This window comes from Scyliorhinus torazame, chromosome 5, assembly GCF_047496885.1.
Source record: "Scyliorhinus torazame isolate Kashiwa2021f chromosome 5, sScyTor2.1, whole genome shotgun sequence".
Taxonomy (NCBI): domain Eukaryota; kingdom Metazoa; phylum Chordata; class Chondrichthyes; order Carcharhiniformes; family Scyliorhinidae; genus Scyliorhinus; species Scyliorhinus torazame.
In genome coordinates, this window is record NC_092711.1 from 124,334,070 (window position 1) to 124,353,375 (window position 19,306).

Genomic DNA, 19,306 nt, shown 5'->3' on the forward strand with positions numbered 1-19,306 from the left:
CGAGACATATCTCTAGCCTCTCAATTTACAGTCCCCTTAAATGTCAGCCATCTCCTGGGGAAACCATTATCGTGAACTTTTAGCCAGACAAATAAATGTGTCAAAATAAAAGCAAATTACTGCGGATGCTGGAATCTGAAATCTGAAGGTTGGAAATAAATGTGTCAAGCTGAGGGAGAAAAGGATGTCAATCTCTTGAGAGAGAGAGACCTGGGTGTAGCACCGTCAATATGACACGAGGCAGGTTGAGGTAATGTCAATTGAAGGCTTTATTAAGCAGAACTTTATCCCCAGCAGCGTGGTTACAGAATACAACTGCTGAGGGAAATGGAGGGAAAAACTGTGTTCTTATACCGGCATTTCTGGGTGGAGTCCAGTAGATGGCAGATCCTATCAGGACCTGGCATCCCTCCACCAATAGCCTGTCGACACGTGTGTACCATATTACCCCTAATACATACCACCACACTGGGCCAACCTTTCCAGAGTCTGCACCCTCCCTGGATTCATTTCCATTCCGTCCAGTTCCTGCAAATCAACAATTTAACCCTAATTAAAAAAGAAATGGAAAGTATGAGAAAGGGAAGTGTTTTACTCACAGATATTTGACACGGGAGGAGATTTTAGTCTGAGTGAAGCTCAATCTTTACTCAGAGATGGAGCAGCAGCCACTTTGCTGGGCAGCACTGGACGGGTTCACAAGTTTTTCGTTCAGACAATGGAGGAAGCTTCGTGCAGCCATTGGCACAAAGCCCGCGTTCTGATTGGCTGGGTGATCCGAGTGCTTCCGGTCTGCAACTTCTTCCTATTGGTCAATACCCGGCATGAGTGGGCCGAGTCCACGTGGGTGTGGGAGCCACTTTGACCTCCAGACACGGCTGAGCTGTTGTCCAATCCGCAGTATTTTCCTTCTGGAACCAGTGATATCCTCCCAATGGGACAGTGTGTGCTGGGAACGCCCCTCTGAGGCATTGTGACGTCACAATGGAGCCCAGCTTGAATCTGTTCCGCGGTGACGTCCTCGGGTTCCAATGCGCAGGGCCGGCGGGCGGACACGGTGTACTTTACAGCAGGACGCGCGCGCGCCCCCACCATTGTTTCCCCCTCCCACTGACCCTCCTCGAGACAAAGTTCCCAGGCAACCGGCTGACAGCTCCAGCCAATCGGACGCCCTGGAGGACTGGAAGGACTCTGGTCCTCCAACCAATCCGAGGGTGAGCTTTGTGTGATTGAAGATGTTGCTTCACACAGAGTCTCAGAGTCATGGTCACAGAGCTAAACAGCACAGACCTGTGTCCAACATCTGTGAGTGAAACAGTTTGCGTTGAAAAGCGGGAGAAGCGATACAGACAGGGTTTGAGAGGTTTTCAAAGAGAAAAGGGGAGTTTAGTAAGTGAACAGTGAAGCTCTGAGTGGGAGATGGGGAGGAAGGAAGTCTGAGCAGCTGGAAAAAGAACAAAAAGGCTGATTGGGGGAATCCAGCAGGGAGATCCAGAGGTGGGGAACCAGCAGTGAGAGATACAGAGGTGGGGAATCCAGCAGTGAGAGATACAGAGGTGGGGAATCCAGCAGTGAGAGATCCAGAGGTGGGGAATCCAGCAGTGAGAGATCCAGAGGTGGGGAATCCAACAGTGAGCGATCCAGAGGTAGGGAATCCAGCAGTGAGAGATGGGAAATCCAGCAGTGAGAGATCCAGAGGTGAGGAATCCAGTAGTGGGAGATCCAGAGGCGGGGAATCCAGCAGTGAGAGATCCAGAGGTGGGAAATCCAGCAGTGGGACATCTGGAGGCAGGGTATCCAGCAGTGAGAGATCCAGAGGTGGGGAATCGAGCAGTGAGAGATCCAGAGGTGGGAAATCCAGCAGTGAGAGATCCAGGGGTGGGAAATCCAGCAGTGAGAGATCCACAGGCTGTGACTCGTTTTTTAAAATATAAATTTAGAGTACCCAATTCATTTTTTCTAATTAAGGGGCAATTTAGTGAGGCCAATCTACCTAGTCTGCATTTCTTTGGGTTGTGGGGGCGAAACCTACGCAAACACGGGGAAAATGTGCAAACTCCATAGGGACAGTGACCCAGGGCCGGGATCGAACCTAGGAACTCGGCGTCGTGACGCAGCAGGGCGAACCCACTGCGCCACCGTGCTGCCCCCAGAGGCTGTGACTCCTGGGACTGCCTGTGGGAATGGGCTGTGGGGAGACATCTGGCTGAAGAGACTTCAGTCAACCTCCTGTAGGAGGTAAATAATTTAATCTGTACCTGAGTCTAGATTGGGATTGTAACAACAGAGATATTTCTCAAGTTTTAATGGTACATCTTAGGTATATTAATTTTGGTCCTGCTGTAAAGTACATGTATTATTTCTGTTCTTATAATGCAATACTGTAGTTAGGTTAAATAAAAGCTAATTACCGCGGGTGCTGGAATCTGAAACCAAAAGGGAAAATGCTGAAAAATCTCAGCAAGTCTGGCAGCATCTGAAAGGAGAGAAAAGAGCTAATGTTTCGAATCCAGATAGTTATGTTATATATTTCCAGTCAGAGAGACATTGCCGCATAGAAGGAGTGTATTCCGCAACTCAAATCCAAGCCAACTCTCTGTAGAGCAATCCAATCAGTCCCATTCTCCGTCTGTATCGCTGCCCTGCAAGTTTATTTCATTGAAATGACTATCCAGTATTATTTTGAAATCATGAATTGTCTCAGCTTCCACCATCCACATACGGAGTGAGATCCAGTTTATGACCACTTGCTATCCAAATAAAGCTTGTCCTCACATTCTCCAGTTATCTCTAATTAAGTAATATTGAATTTTACACACTGTTAGACCAGTTATATATACATATATGGGATACATATGTATAATGTATATATAGAATATAGGTGAACAACCTGCCTGAAGATTTTCAGTGTCCTGGATAGTAAGCATGGATCTGTTGATCAGCATGAATCAGAAATTCAGGAAAATTGGGAGGATGCATATCAGGAACAGCAGAGTGAGAATAGTGGGAGAGTGTGGCACGGAGATTTACAACTTTTTGGGAATAAGTGAATAAAAATGTTTCATTGAATCTAGCATTTTCTGTTGTGAATTTTTTCAATATGGACGATGTTGACTATTGTAAACTTATTTTACAGGTTATTAGAAGGGGAGGATATGCAGACAGATCAAAACAAACATCACGTTCAGATCTAACAGTCACTTGATTAATCACAGCATGAATATCGTCGGCCTCTGAACCTAGAATCTGTTGGTAAGGAAAAAGGATTAAACATTCGCGTGACTGGAAAAGCGCTGAGAAGTACATGCCCGAGTGTGAGTGTGCAGGTTACGCAGCCTGAAAAAATATCACACCAGGAGGGACTGTACACATGTTGTGTGTGAAGACGAGGCTTTAACTGATTGTCAAACCTGGAGGAACAGAAGGCCAGAGAGAAACCATGGAAGTGTGTAGACTGTGGAAAGGGATTTAAAGCCCCTTGGGAGCTGGAGATTCATCGGCGCAGTCACACTGGGGAGAAGCCGTTCACCTGTCCTGAATGTGGGAAGGGATTCTCTCAGTTATCCAACCCGCTGACACAGCAGCGAGTTCACACTGGGGAGAGGCCGTTCACCTGCTCTGAATGTGGGAAGGGATTCATTGATTCATCCCGTCTTCTGACACACAGTCGCATTCACACTGGGGAGAGGCCATTCACCTGCTCTGAATGTGGGAAGGGATTTGGGAATTCATCCAGCCTCCGGAGACATAAGCGAGTTCACACTGGGGAGAGGTCATTCACTTGCTCCATGTGTGGGAAAGGATTCACTCTTTCATCTAACCTGCGGAGACACCAGCAAATACACGCCCGAGAGAAGCTGTTCAGCTGCTCGGAGTATGGGAAGGGATTCAGGGATTCCTCTGCCCTGCAGAAGCAGCAGAGAATTCACACCGGGCAGAGGCCATTCACCTGCTCTGACTATGGGAAGGGGTTCACTCGGTCATCCCATCTAATGATACATCATCGGGCTCATACCGGAGAGAGGCCGTTCACTTGCACTGTTTATGGGAAGGGATTCACTCAGTTATCAACCCTATTGCAACACCAGGCAGTTCACACTGGAGAGAGGCCATTCCCCGATCTGTGTGTAGGAAGGGATTTACGATGTCCACAAGTCTACTGACACACCAGCAAATTCACTCAGGAGAGAGGCCGTTTACCTACCCTGTGTGGGAAGGGATGCACAGATTTATCCAGCCTGTGGAAGCACCAGAGAATTCACACCGGAAAGAGGCCGTTCACCTGCTGCGTGTGTGGGAAAGGATTCACTGAGTCATCCAGTCTGCGGACACACCGACGCGTACACACTGGAGAGAAGCCGTTCACCTGCTGTGTGTGTGGGGATTCACTGAATCATCCAGTCTGCGGAAGCACCAGCGAGTTCACACGGAGGGGACAGGCAGTTCATCTGCTCTGAGCGAGGGAACTGATTCACTGAGTCATCCAACCTGCTGGGACACCGTGACAGTCACACCCATTAGAGACATTTTCGGTAGATGTTCTAACCGTGGATGTTAATTGCATCATTTGGGGTTAATATACACGCAGTGGATACTGATTGGATGTTTACATGACTGCATTAAAGAGACATTTACTGAAAACTGAGTTAGGATTTACAGACCTGTAATGTTACACTCTGTGAATAAATCTTTACCAAGTAAAGATTGGCTCGTTTCTTCCTTCACTGTAAGGCTGTCAAGATTATAACATGGTCACATGTTTGTTATGAAGAGAGATTGGATAGATGTGGATTGTTTTCCTTGGAGCAGAGGAGACTGAGGGGGGGCATGATTGAGATGTGAAAATCATGAGGGGCATAGACAGAGTAGACAGGAAGAAATCTTCCGCCTTGGTGAAGGGGCCAATAACCAGGAGGCAGATATTTAAGGTAAGGGGCAGGAGGTTTAGAGGGGAAGTGAGGAAAATACCTTTTTTACCCAGAGGGTGATAGGAGTCTGCAACTCGCTGCCTGAAAGGGTGGTGAAAGCAGAGACCCTCATAACATTGAAGAATTTAGATGTGCACTTGTGATGCCAGGGCCGACAAGGCTATGGGCCAAGTGCTGGGAAATGAAATTACAACAGTTCAGTGGTTATTTTCGACCGGTGCAGACACAATGTGTTGAAGGGTCTTTACTGTGCTGTAGACCTCGATGACTATGGCCTTGGAAAGGCTGCAGGGATTCAGTACGGTGACAGGAATGAGGAACTTCAGTGATGTGAACACACTGGAGAGGCCGACTTTCTTCTCCTTGGAGTAACGAAGATGAAGAGGAGAATTGACAGAGATATTCAAGATCGTAAATGGTTCACATTGAATAAATAAAGAGAAACTGTTTCCACAGACCAAAGGGTTGTTAACCAGAGGACACACACCAGGAGGCATGGTGGTGCAGTGGGTAGCACTGCTGCCTCACGGTGCCGAGGACCCGGGTTCAATCCTGGCCCTAGGTCACTGTTGAGTTTGCACATTCTCCCTGTGTCTGCGTGGGTCTCACCCACACAACCCAAAGATGTGCAGGGTTGGTGGATTGGCCACGCTAAATTGCCCCTTAAATTGGAATTTAATTTTAAAATTTAAACCAAAGGTCACAGATTTAAGGTGATTGACATAAAGGTCAGAGGGGAAGATGAATGAGGTGTTGACCGGAATGCACTTCCTGAAAGGCTGGTGGAAACAGATTCAACAAAGGGAGTTGGATAAATACTGGAAGGGGACTAGTTTGCAGGGTTCATGGGAAAGGGCAAGATAGTGGGACTAATTGAGTAGCTCTTTCAAAGAGCCAGCACAGGCTCGACGATCGGAATGGCCTTCTGTGCAGTGAGATTCTGTGATCACAGATAAATGTGTGCTCCCTGTGTCTGTGTGGGTCTCAACCCCTTTGATAAAGCGAGAGGAGTCCAACGAGTTTCTTAAAAGTCTTTTTATTCAGCAACAGCATTATTCCCACAGGGCCGGGTTACAATTCATCAGCTCCTCTCTCCTTTTTAGCTGGCTCTACTAGTGCTGGGTTAATTCAGTTTAAGGAGCACGGGGAAACAATCATCCCCAGTTGGATGAGTCCTGTACAGGTTATTACACCCCCACAACCCAAACATATGTGGAGGTTAGGTGAATTGGCCACGCTAAATTGCCCCTTAAATTGGAAAAAACGAATTGAGTACTCTAAATTTATTAAGAAATAAATGTGTCTTCAATATGTAGAGTAATGCTTGGATTTCCCATCATTCCCTGCTATCTCTTTGAAAGGACTCTAATTCAGCCAATTGCTCTGCTCTTCCCCCACAGCTCTGCAAATTCCTCCCTTTTAAGTATTTACCCTTTGGAAAGATACATTGAATCGGCTTCCAGACAGATCAGAATAACTCACTGCGTCAAAAAGTAAAATAAAATCTCCCCCCCCCCCCCCCCCCCCCCCCCCGGCTCCTTTGTCAATTACCTTGGAGGGCCGCACTTTCTGTTAAAGAACCTGCCAACTCCTCTCGCCCACTTTCCCTAAAGAGCATCAATCTGATCATGAAAAGGCATGAGAGATGTAATATTTTTACTGAAAAAAGTTTATTAATGAAACTGAACATGATTAAAAACAGAAAATTACTGGGAGATCAAAGCCAACCAGAGTAACAGGATGTTCACAATGTTCTGGGCCCCAATGGTTTCCCTTCGGCTCCTCTGTACCCTATTCCCATGATTCCTCGCTTTGGACACAGGGGTAATGAACCCTGGGGGTCGTGTCACCATCAGACATGGTCACCCCCCCTCCAATGCCCCATTTGAAGACCCATTTCCCAGTCAGTCCTCCAGGACCTTCCTGTCTCTCTATTAGTGCGATACCCATGGCAGTTTCCCACTGGGGAACAGGCCCCATTATTCTCAGCTAAATTCAGCCCTCAGCTCCATCACCGGGCTGCCATTGACATGTGTAATAGAGACAGAAAGGTGCCAGAGGGTCAAGTGAGAAGTGAAAACTTGTGTCTCTAAACAATTGTTAAAATCTCTGTAAAGATCAGTAACTTCTCCAAAGAATTTAAAATTCCCAGTGAAAGAATTACATCACAGGATTTCACGTTTTTAAGCAAAAACAAACTTTATACATAAAGGAAAAAGAAAATAAAAAGCAGGACACTGCAGTTTATAAAATGTCTGCTATAAACTCAGTTCTACTTTTCAAGTAATGATATCCAGCACTTGGCCCGTAGCCTTGTATATCAAATGCACATCTAAATACTTCTTAAATGTTATGAGGGTCTCTGTCTCCACCAGCCTTCCAGGCAATGAGTTCCATACTCCCACCACCACCCTCTCGTTTTCCTCACATCCCCTCTAAACCTCCTGGCCCTTACATAGATACAACAGCCAAGGGACATAGATGTAAAGTAAGTGCGTGCATGTGTCCATCCATCCATGTTGCTCATAATTGTATACATCCCAATCATGTCCCCTCTGCTCCAAAGAAAACAATCCTCATCTGTCCCGCCTCGGTTTATAACTTGTTTTTTTAATTTAGAGTACCCAATTGTTTTTCCAATTAAGAAGCAATTTAGCGTGGCCAATCCACCTAACTTGCACATCTTTGGGTTGTGGGGGTGAAACCCACTTAAACATGGGGAGAATGTGCAAATTCCACACGGACAGTGACCCAGGGCCGGGACTCGAACCCGGGTCCTCAGCGCCGTAGGCATCAGTGTTAACCACTGTGCCACCCCGCCTCTCTTCATAACGGCAACTCTCCAGCTCAGGTGACATCCTGGTAAATCTGCACCCTTTCCAGTGGTATGATATCCCTCCTCTAATGTGGATTCCATAATTGCACACAATACTCTAACTGTGGACGAACAAACATTTTATTCAGTTCCAACATAACCTGCCTGCTCTGAAACGATGCGCCTCGGCGAATAAAGGCAAGTATACTTTACCATCAAACTTAAAACGCCCAGACTTCAAGTCAAGATTGCGAAGGCAGCCAATTCTCAATCCCCACTACCCTCAAGGGACCTGGCGTGCGAGCATTCCCTATCCAGCCCCAACTCCCCGAGTCGGTGAGGATAATCAACACCCCATGCAACAAGATTTACAAGCACTGAAGACGAGCCCTCACCGGGGAGTTTGCCCCATCGAGCAAAAGGATTCTCATCTCCACTTCCACTATTCTCTTGATTTCGCAGTTCATCAAAGTGAGCACCAACAAGCTGCGCCACGGAGCAGAGACCATCGGCCACAACATCCTTCCTAATGGCAGCCAGCATCACAATGTCAACAGCACAGCCGAGGTGTAGGTCTGCTCACCAGCAAAACCACCACTGCAAGCTGGGCCCACCCCAGCCACCTCAACTCGGATCCTCATCACTAAAGTCCAGCCAGGAGCTTCCAGGGACATAGTACAAGACACGTGCTCCAAAAGCAGGTATTTATGTGATGTCCATCCAGAACAAAAACAAGGATTAAAAGATGAGTATCGCCTTGGCTTGAGAAAATGCAGCCGCTTCATGTGCTCACGTGTCTACCCCCTTCCCCGTTTTGCAGTTCGATGAGGGTCAGAGTTCTTACTGCCCCCACTCGGTGTTGAAGGTAAGATGGTGGACAGCGCAGGCTGCGTGCCTGGAGCTACTGTTTCCCGGCGATCCAGCAGAGACTGCCCGAGTTCAGTTCCACAGGACAATATTACAGGGGCTAGCAGCTTGGGGAAGGCCTTCCACCATTCCCCCGAGACATTGAACAAGGGATGCATTTTCCCAGGTCTGGAAGCTTGAGGTGTTCAGTTGTAATCAGGGTTCCTTTTATTGTTCGAGACAATATGTTTCATGTTGAAACCTTTGTTTCAGAACAGTTAATGTTGAGGCCATTGGCACTATTATTGAAGATTAAGATTTGCAACCAGACGCCTTTGTTGGTAACTGGTTGGGGCAGACAGACCGTCTGCTGGGCCACTGTGTGGCTTAGCTGGAATGTTCATGTGATGCAAGATGTGTTACATTCCAGGACATCTGGGGTGTTCGCCTTTGTTCACTTTGAAACTCTTCAGAAACTTGCAGAAACCAGAATGTGACCTGCTGGAGTCAACCCGTCAGCTCAGCAACTGTACCTTCCGAAAAACATTAATAAAAAGACTTAATAAAAGTATGTTTCCTCTTCCATCTTGATGGTGATGTATGTTTCATTGAAAGTTTTAAAAAATCTTTTTAACTTGTTACTTTCCCACCTGTGAACAGTTAATGAATCCTATGAAGTAACCATTTGAAGTGTCCATTCTGGCTGGATGGTTAAGGCTTGTGAAACTTGATTGAATTTGCAATGGTAATTTCTTGTACCCCATAAATCAACCTGTCATTTGTGAATTTGCTGGTGTTTCTTGAGGGTGGATGACTGAGTGAATCCCTTCCCACAGTCAGAGCAGATGAATGGTCTCTCCCCAGTGTGAAGTCGCTGATGTGACAGCAGGGTGGACGAACGATGAATGCCTGCCCACAATAAGAGCAGATGAATGGCTTCTCCCCGGTATAGCGGTGCCAATAGATTTCCAGCTGGGATGGGAAAATAAATCCCCTCTCACATTCCCACGGTTTTGCCATGATCCAGGTGTCTCTGCCTCTCCCCAGGTTCAATGATGATTTGAAGCCTCGCCCACACACACAGAAAACACGTGTACGATCCCTCGCCGCTGTGAATGGTGCAATGTCTTTTCAGACTATGTCAGTGTTTAAAGCTCTTTCCACAGTTTGTACAATGGAACACGCTAAATTGGGTGTCTGTGAATCCCGGTGCTTTGACAGTCACACTGATTTTTAAAATCTTTTGAATCAGGTTGAACAGGCAAACATATTTCCTTCTAGATTCAAAGACCGATGATATTCAGGTCATGATGAACTGAGTGACTCAGTCAGAGCTCGACTTGCGTTTGGTTTGAGATTTCCCTCCGTAAATCCTCTCCTTCCATTATCCTGTGAAAGGAGTTTGCAAAAGACATTACTGCCGGTACAAGATAGAAATTCAGAACAGACAATTCTAGTTTTATGGAACATTCTTTCCTCTCTCATTTACTGAAAAGCTATAAATCTTCATCCAACACATTCTCCCTCCATTCTCACCCTTCTGTACCTGATAGGCAACCTCCAAACTCTACTGAAGGTTTTGGTTCAGGCTGATTGACAAATCTATGCTCACTGCTTCTTATCCTGAACACAGAGACCTCAAAATCTTCATGCAGGCTGCCAGACAGATGTATGTCCCTGGCCCAAGGATGGAATTGAACCCGGGTTCCGGCTGCTGTGAGGCAGCAGTACACCACTATGCTGCCCTCAAGGAGATCGATAGGCCAAATGGCCTCCTTGAGGGCAGCACTGTGGCACAGTGTTAGCACTGCTGCTTCACAGCGGCAGGGACCCAGGTTTGATTCCAATCTTCGGTGACTTGCTGTGTGGAGTTTGTACGTTCTCCCCTGTCTGTGTGGGTTTCCTCCCATAGTCCAAAGATGTGCAGGTTAGGTGGATTCGCCATGTTAAATTGCCTCTTGGTGTTGTTGCATCACCCTGGGCTAATGTGCGGTCAATTCCAGGCCCACAGATCTGGAGTCGCAACACGAGTGAATGAATCAACAATTCGTATAAAGTATCCGACATCTTTGGCACTTAACTGCCCCAATAACTTACAGACATCAGATTTGTAAGTGAAACACAACAACTGTTTATTTATAACAAAGATAGAAATAAGACAAGCAATAATTATAATAGAATAATGACCAGATAATCTACCAGTCCCCCCTTTTACCATCTGACCCTCCACCTAAACGCACACAAGACACTCAAAGGGAGGAGAAGGGGTAAAAATAATAAGAGGATTAATATGAAATGGAAGATGAGTGTCCTTGCTTCAGATGCTGAAATTGTTGCAGCAGCAGGCTGTCCTCCCAAGCCGAGGGGTGATTGTAACCAACGGTTGGATCACCAATGAGGATCTTTTGGCAGTAGCATTCAGCCAGAACTCCCAGCTGTAGGATTCCCTGTGGGGAAATCACTTTAACTTGTGTTAACCTGGGCCTTCACTCTAAACGAACAGCCTCAGTCCTGTGTTTTTAAGTTTTTGGTCTCACTTTCTCCCCTGCTTCAACTTGTGATTTAAACTTCACTGCTTTCCAGACTCACCAGAATGTCCCCTAGCTTTACTGAGGAAAATGGAGTATCAGAGAAGCACCTTCCACGAGATCTTAGAGAGATCTGGTAACCTTTCAGGGAGAGAAATCCAAAGAGTTCCTCCAGCTCCGTCTTCAGGCATTGAACACTAGTTAGAAGCGGAAAGTTGGCTGCATCCATTTACCTGGAGTGAGCTGCAGGTTTGAGAGAGTTTTACCCTTTCAAGGAGAGAGAAACTCAAAGAGCCTCCTTCAGCTCGGAGTTCAAAACAAAACTAAAAACAGGAAACATAGTCTCACAGAGGATGGACTATTCCTGAGAAAAACCTCTTCATTCACCTGAGAATGGAGCAGCGCTCCGAAAGCTAGTGATATCAAAACAAACCTGTTGGACTTTAACCTGGTGTTGTAAGACTTCTTACTGTGCTCACCCCAGTCCAACGCCGGCATCACCACATCATGAGAAAAACCTGACCAATCAGCACAACCTATTGATAAGGCCCGGCAATCTGAACCAGTCGATTGGCCGACAGCCAAGTCCATCAAGAAGTGCCATCATTGATGTCAGACCAAATAGCATATCCTGCTGGAGATCCCTGTTTTAAAATTAAAGGTGAAATCCATAAGACCATAAGACATAGGAGCGGAAGTAAGGCCATTCGGCCCATCGAGTCCACTCCACTATTCAATCATGGCTGATTTCAACTCCATTTACCCGCTCTCTCTCCATAGCCCTTAATCTTAAAGATACTGGCATATTTTTGTCCATATACAAATAATGAAATAGAATCATAAAATCATCATAGAATCCCGACAGTGCAGAAGGAGGCCATTCAGCCCATCGAGTCCACACCAACCCTTTGAATGAGCACTCTACCCATTTACATTCCCTCTTCCACTCACCTTATTCCCATAACCGAGAATCTAATCTGCACATCCCTGGACATTAAGGGGCAATTTTGCGTGGCCAATCTATGGTGGCAGAGTGGTTAGCTCTCTTCCTTCACAGCTCCAGGGTTCCAGGTTCATTTCCCGGTTTGGGTCACTGTCTGTGCAGAGTCTGCACATTCTCCCCATGTCTGCGTGGGTTTCCTCCAGGTGCTCCGGTTTCCTACCACAAGTCCCGAAAGACGTGCTGTTAGGTAATTTGGACATTCTGAATTCTCCCTCAGCGTACCCGAACAGGCACCGGAGTGTGGCGACTAGGGGATTTTCACAGTCACTTCATTGCAGTGTTAATGTAAGCTTACTTGTGACAGTAAAGATTATTACCTAACCTGCATATCTGTGGACTCCACAAAGAGGCCGGAATTGAACCTGAGTCCCTGGTGTTGTGAGGCAGCAGTGCTAACCACTGTGCCACCATGCCATGTTAAATAGAAAAACAACAGAAATTAAAAGGGAAAACAAGGGGCAGACAGGGATTTAGAAGAGGATCCTTACAATGTCCAAAAGGTTAGGTGGGGTTACAGGTGAGCAGGCATGGGCCTAGGTAGTGTGCTCTTTTTGAGAGTCAGTGCAGTCATTCCTTTCCCTTCAACAGTCGTAACAGCCTCCCCGAACAGGTGCCGGAATGTGGCGACTAGGGGCTTTTCACAGTAACTTCATTTGAAGCCTACTTGTGACAATAAGCGATTTTCATTTTTTTTAATTTTCAAATTGCTGCAAGTCAACAATTGAAGCCCAGAATGAGAAAACAAATAGAAAATGAGAGGAAAAGTGTTTTACTCACAGTTGTTGCTCACAGGAGGAAGTATCAGTCTGTGCAGCTCAATTTTCACAAAGCCCGCGCTGATTGACATGAGGACCAGAGTCCTTCCGGTCCACCAACACTTCCTATTGGTCAATATCTCAGCATGCAGCTCACGGGACAACCCGCTCATACGCAGTTTACCCTCTCCCTTGGATATGCGCAGTCGCAGGTCATTAGGGAGGTGGCGATCACCGGAGCGGCTTCTCGCTCTGGCCGGAGCCGGCAGCCGTTTGCGTGGAAACCGTGGAGGCGAGACCAGGCATGCGCATTGGAACCCGGAGACGTCACCACGGAGCAGAGTAGTTCCTATTGGCTGAGTCAGGCAGGAGTCCATTGTGACGTCACAATACGGAGGTTGAACAATGAAATTGTCTCCCTTCAACATCTGGGAGGAATGATGTGGAGATGCCGGCGTTGGACTGGGGTGAGCACAGAGTCTTACAACACCAGGTTAAAGTCCAACATGTTTGTTTCGAACACTAGCTTTCGGAACACTGCTCCTTCCTCAGGTGAATGAAGAGGTATGTTCCAGAGACATATATACAGACAAATTGAAAGATGCAGATACTTTAACCTGGTGTTGTAAGACTTCTATCTGGGAGGAAGTCAGTGTTTCACCCTTTCCATTTCTCGTCTCATTCTGGGGGCAAGTTGGTGACTAAACCCCAAACTTCCTCTGGTAGCCACAGGTGACTGACCTTTTTGGGTTCTTGTGTATTGAAGGAATGTAAACAATGTAATAATTATGTAAAGTCTATCCATCGCCCGTGTACCATCACACCTCTTTTAATGTATTTCCCCAATCCACCACAACTAATTTGTCCTTTATACGTTCATAATTTCCTTTGTTCAAATTTAATACCCTGGCTGCAGATTGAATATCTCACATTCAGACTTCCGGGTGCGGCGATGACCAGCTGATTCGCACGTTTCGGCAGCTCCCGGTGAAACGGACTTTTGGGCTCTTGATAGGAGCCCCAACGGCAATTTTGACGGCTAAAAACACTGTGCGGTAAACCAGAAGGGAATCCCCCCTGGATGCAGATGAAAAAAGGAGGAGAAAGTGGCCGGATTGCAGTGGATCCTTTAGAACAGCGGCAAGGAAGGCAAGCAAAAACCAAGATGGCGTCGGAAGGTGGCAGTTTAACATGGGGCCCTGAACAACAAGAGTTCTTGAAATGCTGTGTGGAAGAGCTCAAAAAGGAAATGAAGAAAGAGCTGTTGGCCCCGATACTACAGGCGATCGAAGGGCTAAAGGAGGAACAAAAGACCCAGGAGCGGGAGCTTCGGGTCGTGAAGGCAAAGGCAGCCGAGAATGAGGACGACATACAGGGCCTGGTGGTGAAGACGGAGACGCATGAGGCAACCTGAGGATTCTTGGTCTTCCTGAAGGTGTGGAGGGAGCGGACGTCGGGGCATATGTGAGCACGATGCTGCACTCGTTAATGGGAGCGGAGGCCCCGGCGGGTCCGTTGGAGGTGGAGGGAGCATACCGAGTGATGGCGCGAGGACCGAGAGCAGGAGAAATTCCCAGAGCCATAGTGGTGAGATTCCTCCGTTTTAAGGATAGAGAAATGGTCCTTAGATGGGCAAAGAAAACTCGGAGCAGTAAATGGGAGAACGCGGTGATCCGCGTTTATCAAGACTGGAGTGCGGAGGTGGCGAGAAGGAGGGCGAGCTTTAATCGGGCCAAGGCGGTGCTTCATAAAAAGATAAAATTTGGAATGCTGCAACCGGCAAGACTGTGGGTCACATATCGAGGGAGGCACCACTACTTTGAGACAGCGGATGAAGCGTGGACTTTTATTGTGGAAGAAAAACTGGAATGAGCGGGTTATTAAAAAGAACGTTTGAACAAAGTGGTGGGGCGAATGTGGGGGGCGAAGAGGGGGGTTAAAAAAGGGGGAAAGAGGAGTTTTATGTACTAATCCTGCGATGTGGTAACTTTTCTCTCTTCCACAGGTGGTGATGGGGGGAAGAGGGGAGGTGGAGAGATGGGGCGTTGGCCATTGGGGGCGGGGCCAAGGGAGAAGCGCAGGCTTGGTTCCCGCGCTATGATAATCATGGCGGGAATAGAGAAGCAGGAAGGAGGGGGCGTCGCACGGTGCGAGCCGAGGTCACGGGGGGAAGCCGAGGTCGGCCAGAGTTTGCTGACTTCTGGGAGCAACATGGGGGGAGTAATTACGCTAGCGGGGGATCTAGCGGGGGGGGGGGGGTGGGAGGGGGGAATTACTGGGTTGCTGCTGCTGGGGAGAGGGGGAGCAGGTATGGGAGGGGATGGGCGGGGGGGCACCGCCTGGGGGAGATACAGCTGCGTGGGAACCGGGTGAGGAGCTGGAAAAAGGGGATGGCTAATCGACAAGGGGGGGGGGGGGGTAGGAAGCCCCCCAACCCGGCTGATCACGTGGAACGTGAGAGGGCTGAACGGGCCGATAAAGAGGGCACGGGTACTCGCACACCTTAAGAAACTTAAGGCAGATGTGGTTATGTTACAGGAAACGCACCTGAAACTGATAGACCAGGTTAGGCTACGCAAAGGATGGGTGGGGCAGGTGTTCCATTCGGGGCTAGATGCGAAAAACAGGGGGGTGGCTATATTAGTGGGGAAGCGGGTAATGTTCGAGGCAAAGACTATAGTGGCGGATAACGGGGGCAGATACGTGATGGTGAGTGGCAAACTACAGGGGGAGACGGTGGTTTTGGTAAACGTATATGCCCCGAACTGGGATGATGCCAATTTTATGAGGTGGATGCTAGGACGCATTCCGGACCTAGAGATGGGAAAGCTGATAATGGGGGGAGATTTTAATACGGTGTTGGAACCAGGGCTGGATAGGTCAAAGTCCAGGACTGGAAGGAGGCCGGCAGCAGCCAAGGTACTTAAAGATTTTATGGAGCAGATGGGAGGTGTAGACCCGTGGAGATTTAGCAGACCTAGGAGTAAGGAGTTCTCGTTTTTCTCCTATGTCCATAAAGTCTACTCGCGAATAGACTTTTTTGTGCTGGGAAGGGCGTTGATCCCGAAGGTGAGGGGAACGGAGTATACGGCTATAGCCATTTCGGATCACGCTCCACACTGGGTAGACTTGGAGATAGGGGAGGAAACAGGAGGGCGCCCACCCTGGAGAATGGACATGGGACTAATGGCAGATGAGCGGGTGTGTCTAAGGGTGAGGGGGTGCATTGAAAAGTACTTGGAACTCAATGATAATGGGGAGGTCCAGGTGGGAGTGGTCTGGGAGGCGTTGAAGGCGGTGGTTAGAGGGGAGCTGATATCAATAAGGGCACATAAAGGGAAGCAGGAGAGTAAGGAATGGGAGCGGTTGCTGCAAGAACTTTTGAGGGTGGACAGACAATATGCGGAAGCACCGGAGGAGGGACTGTACAGGGAAAGGCAAAGGCTACATGTAGAATTTGACTTGCTGACTATGGGCACAGCAGAGGCACAATGGAGGAAGGCACAGGGTGTACAGTACGAATATGGGGAGAAGGCGAGCAGGTTGCTGGCACACCAATTGAGGAAAAGGGGAGCAGCGAGGGAAATAGGGGGAGTGAGGGATGAGGAAGGAGAGATGGAGCGGGGAGCGGAGAGAGTGAATGGAGTGTTCAAGACATTTTATAAAAAATTATATGAAGCTCAAACCCCGGATGGGAGGGAGAGAATGATGGGCTTCTTGGATCGGCTGGAATTTCCCAAGGTGGAAGAGCAGGAAAGGGTGGGACTGGGAGCACAGATCGAGATAGAAGAAGTGGTGAAAGGAATTAGGAGCATGCAGGCGGGAAAGGCCCCGGGACCGGATGGATTCCCAGTCGAATTCTATAGAAAATATGTGGACTTGCTCGCCCCGGTATTGACGAGGACCTTTTAATGAGGCAAAGGAAAGGGGACAACTGCCCCCGACTATGTCTGAAGCAACGATATCGCTTCGCTTAAAGAAGGAAAAGGACCCGCTACAATGCGGGTCCTATAGACCTATTTCCCTCCTAAATGTAGATGCCAAGATCCTGGCCAAGGTAATGGCAATGAGAATAGAGGAATCTGTCCCGGGGGTGGTCCACGAGGACCAAACTGGGTTTGTGAAGGGGAGACAGCTGAACACAAATATACGGAGGCTGTTAGGGGTAATGATGATGGCCCCACCAGAGGGGGAAACGGAGATAGTAGTGGCGATGGATGCCGAGAAAGCATTTGATAGAGTGGAGTGGGATTATTTGTGGGAGGTGTTGAGGAGATTTGGTTTTGGAGAGGGGTATGTTAGATGGGTGCAGCTGTTGTATAGGGCCCCGATGGCGAGCGTGGTCACGAATGGACGGGGATCTGCATATTTTCTGCTCCATAGAGGGACAAGGCAGGGATGCCCTCTGTCCCCATTATTGTTTGCACTGGCGATTGAGCCCCTGGCGATAGCGTTGAGGGGTTCCAAGAAGTGGAGGGGAGTACTTAGAGGAGAAGAGCACTGGGTATCTTTGTATGTGGACGATTTGCTACTATACATGGCAGACCCGGCGGAGGGGATGCCAGAAATAATGCGGATACTTGGGGAGTTTGGGGATTTTTCAGGGTATAAATTGAACATGGGGAAAAGTGAGTTGTTTGTGGTGCATCCAGGGGAGCAGAGTAGAGAAATAGAGGACCTACCGTTGAGGAAGGTAACAAGGGACTTTCGTTACCTGGGGATCCAGATAGCCAAGAATTGGGGCACATTGCATAGGTTAAATTTAACGCGGTTGGTGGAACAAATGGAGGAGGATTTCAAGAGATGGGATATGGTATCCCTGTCACTGGCAGGGAGGTTGCAGGCGGTTAAGATGGTGGTCCTCCCGAGATTCCTCTTTGTGTTTCAGTGCCTCCCGGTGGTGATCACGAAGGCTTTTTTAAAAAGGATAGAAAAGAGCATCATGGGTTTTGTGTGGGCCGGGAAGACCCCGAGAGTGAGGAAGGGATTCTTACAGCGTAGCAGGGATAGGGGGGGGCTGGCACTACCGAGCCGAAGTGAGTATTATTGGGCCGTTAATATTTCAATGGTGAGTAAGTGGATGGGAGAGGAGGAGGCAGCGGCGTGGAAGAGATTAGAGAGGGCGTCCTGTAGGGGGACTAGCCTACAGGCTATGGTGACAGCCCCATTGCCGTTCTCACCGAGGAACTACACCACAAGCCCAGTGGTGGTGGCTACACTGAAGATTTGGGGACAGTGGAGACGGCATAGGGGAAAGACTGGAGCCTTGGGGGGGTCCCCGATAAGAAACAACCATAGGTTTGCCCCGGGGGGAATGGATGGGGGATATGGAATGTGGCAAAGAGCAGGAATAACGCAACTGAAAGATCTGTTTGTGGATGGGAAGTTTGCGAGTCTGGGAGCGCTGACCGAGAAATATGGGTTGCCCCAAGGGAATGCATTCAGGTATATGCAACTGAGGGCTTTTGCGAGGCAACAGGTGAGGGAATTCCTGCAGCTCCCGACACAAGAGGTGCAGGACAGAGTGATCTCAAAGACATGGGTGGGGGATGGTAAGGTGTCAGATATATATAGGGAAATGAGGGACGAAGGGGAGACTATGGTAGATGAACAAAAAGGGAAATGGGAAGATGAGCTGGGGGAGGAGATCGAGGAGGGGCTGTGGGCAGATGCCCTAAGCAGGGTAAACTCGTCGTCCTCGTGTGCCAGGCTAAGCCTGATTCAGTTTAAGGTATTACACAGGGCGCATATGACTGGAGCACGGTTCAGTAAATTTTTTGGGGTGGAGGATAGGTGTGCGAGGTGCTCGAGAAGCCCAGCGAATCATACCCATATGTTTTGGTCATGCCCGGCACTACAGGGGTTTTGGAGGGGGGTGACAAAGGTGCTTTCAAAAGTAGTGGGCGTCCGGGTCGAACCAAGCTGGGAGTTGGCTATATTTGGGGTTGCACAAGAGCCGGGAGTGCAGGAGGCGAGAGAGGCCGATGTTTTGGCCTTTGCGTCCCTAGTAGCCCGGCGCAGGATATTGTTAATGTGGAAAGAAGCCAAGCCCCCGGGGGTGGAGACCTGGATAAATGACATGGCGGGGTTTATAAAGCTAGAGCGGATTAAGTTCGTTCTAAGGGGGTCGGCTCAAGGGTTCACCAGGCGGTGGCAACCGCTCGTCGAATACCTCGCAGAAAGATAGATGGAATGGGAAAAAGAAGGCAGCAGCAGCAGCCCAGGATCGGGGGGGGGGGGGGGGGGGGGAGGAGGAACCAGAAGGACTCTCAGGGTTGTTAATATATACTGTATAATATGTATAGGTCGTTGCGACAGATAATTATATATTGGACTGTTAAATTATATTTTTGGAGAGTGTTACTTGTGATAAGGCAGTTGCCAATTAGGGTTAGTTTTCATTTTTGTTATTTATTATTTATTCATTTTTT

At 48.3% G+C, this 19,306-nt stretch overlaps 2 long non-coding RNA genes across 2 annotated transcripts; one reads left to right on the forward strand and one right to left on the reverse strand.

Moving 5' to 3' along the window:
- Positions 1 to 1,236: 1,236 nt before the first annotated feature.
- LOC140422686 (uncharacterized) lies at positions 1,237 to 4,702 on the forward strand. Its single transcript, XR_011947553.1, has 2 exons — positions 1,237 to 1,305; positions 3,137 to 4,702. It is a non-coding gene; the product is annotated as an uncharacterized lncRNA (long non-coding RNA).
- Positions 4,703 to 6,579: 1,877 nt separating this feature from the next.
- On the reverse strand, positions 6,580 to 13,212 carry LOC140419682 (uncharacterized). The gene is made up of 2 exons (XR_011945976.1): positions 12,898 to 13,212; positions 6,580 to 9,978 (listed from the first exon to the last, which is right to left on the reverse strand). It is a non-coding gene; the product is annotated as an uncharacterized lncRNA (long non-coding RNA).
- Between the last annotated feature and the right edge of the window lie 6,094 nt (positions 13,213 to 19,306).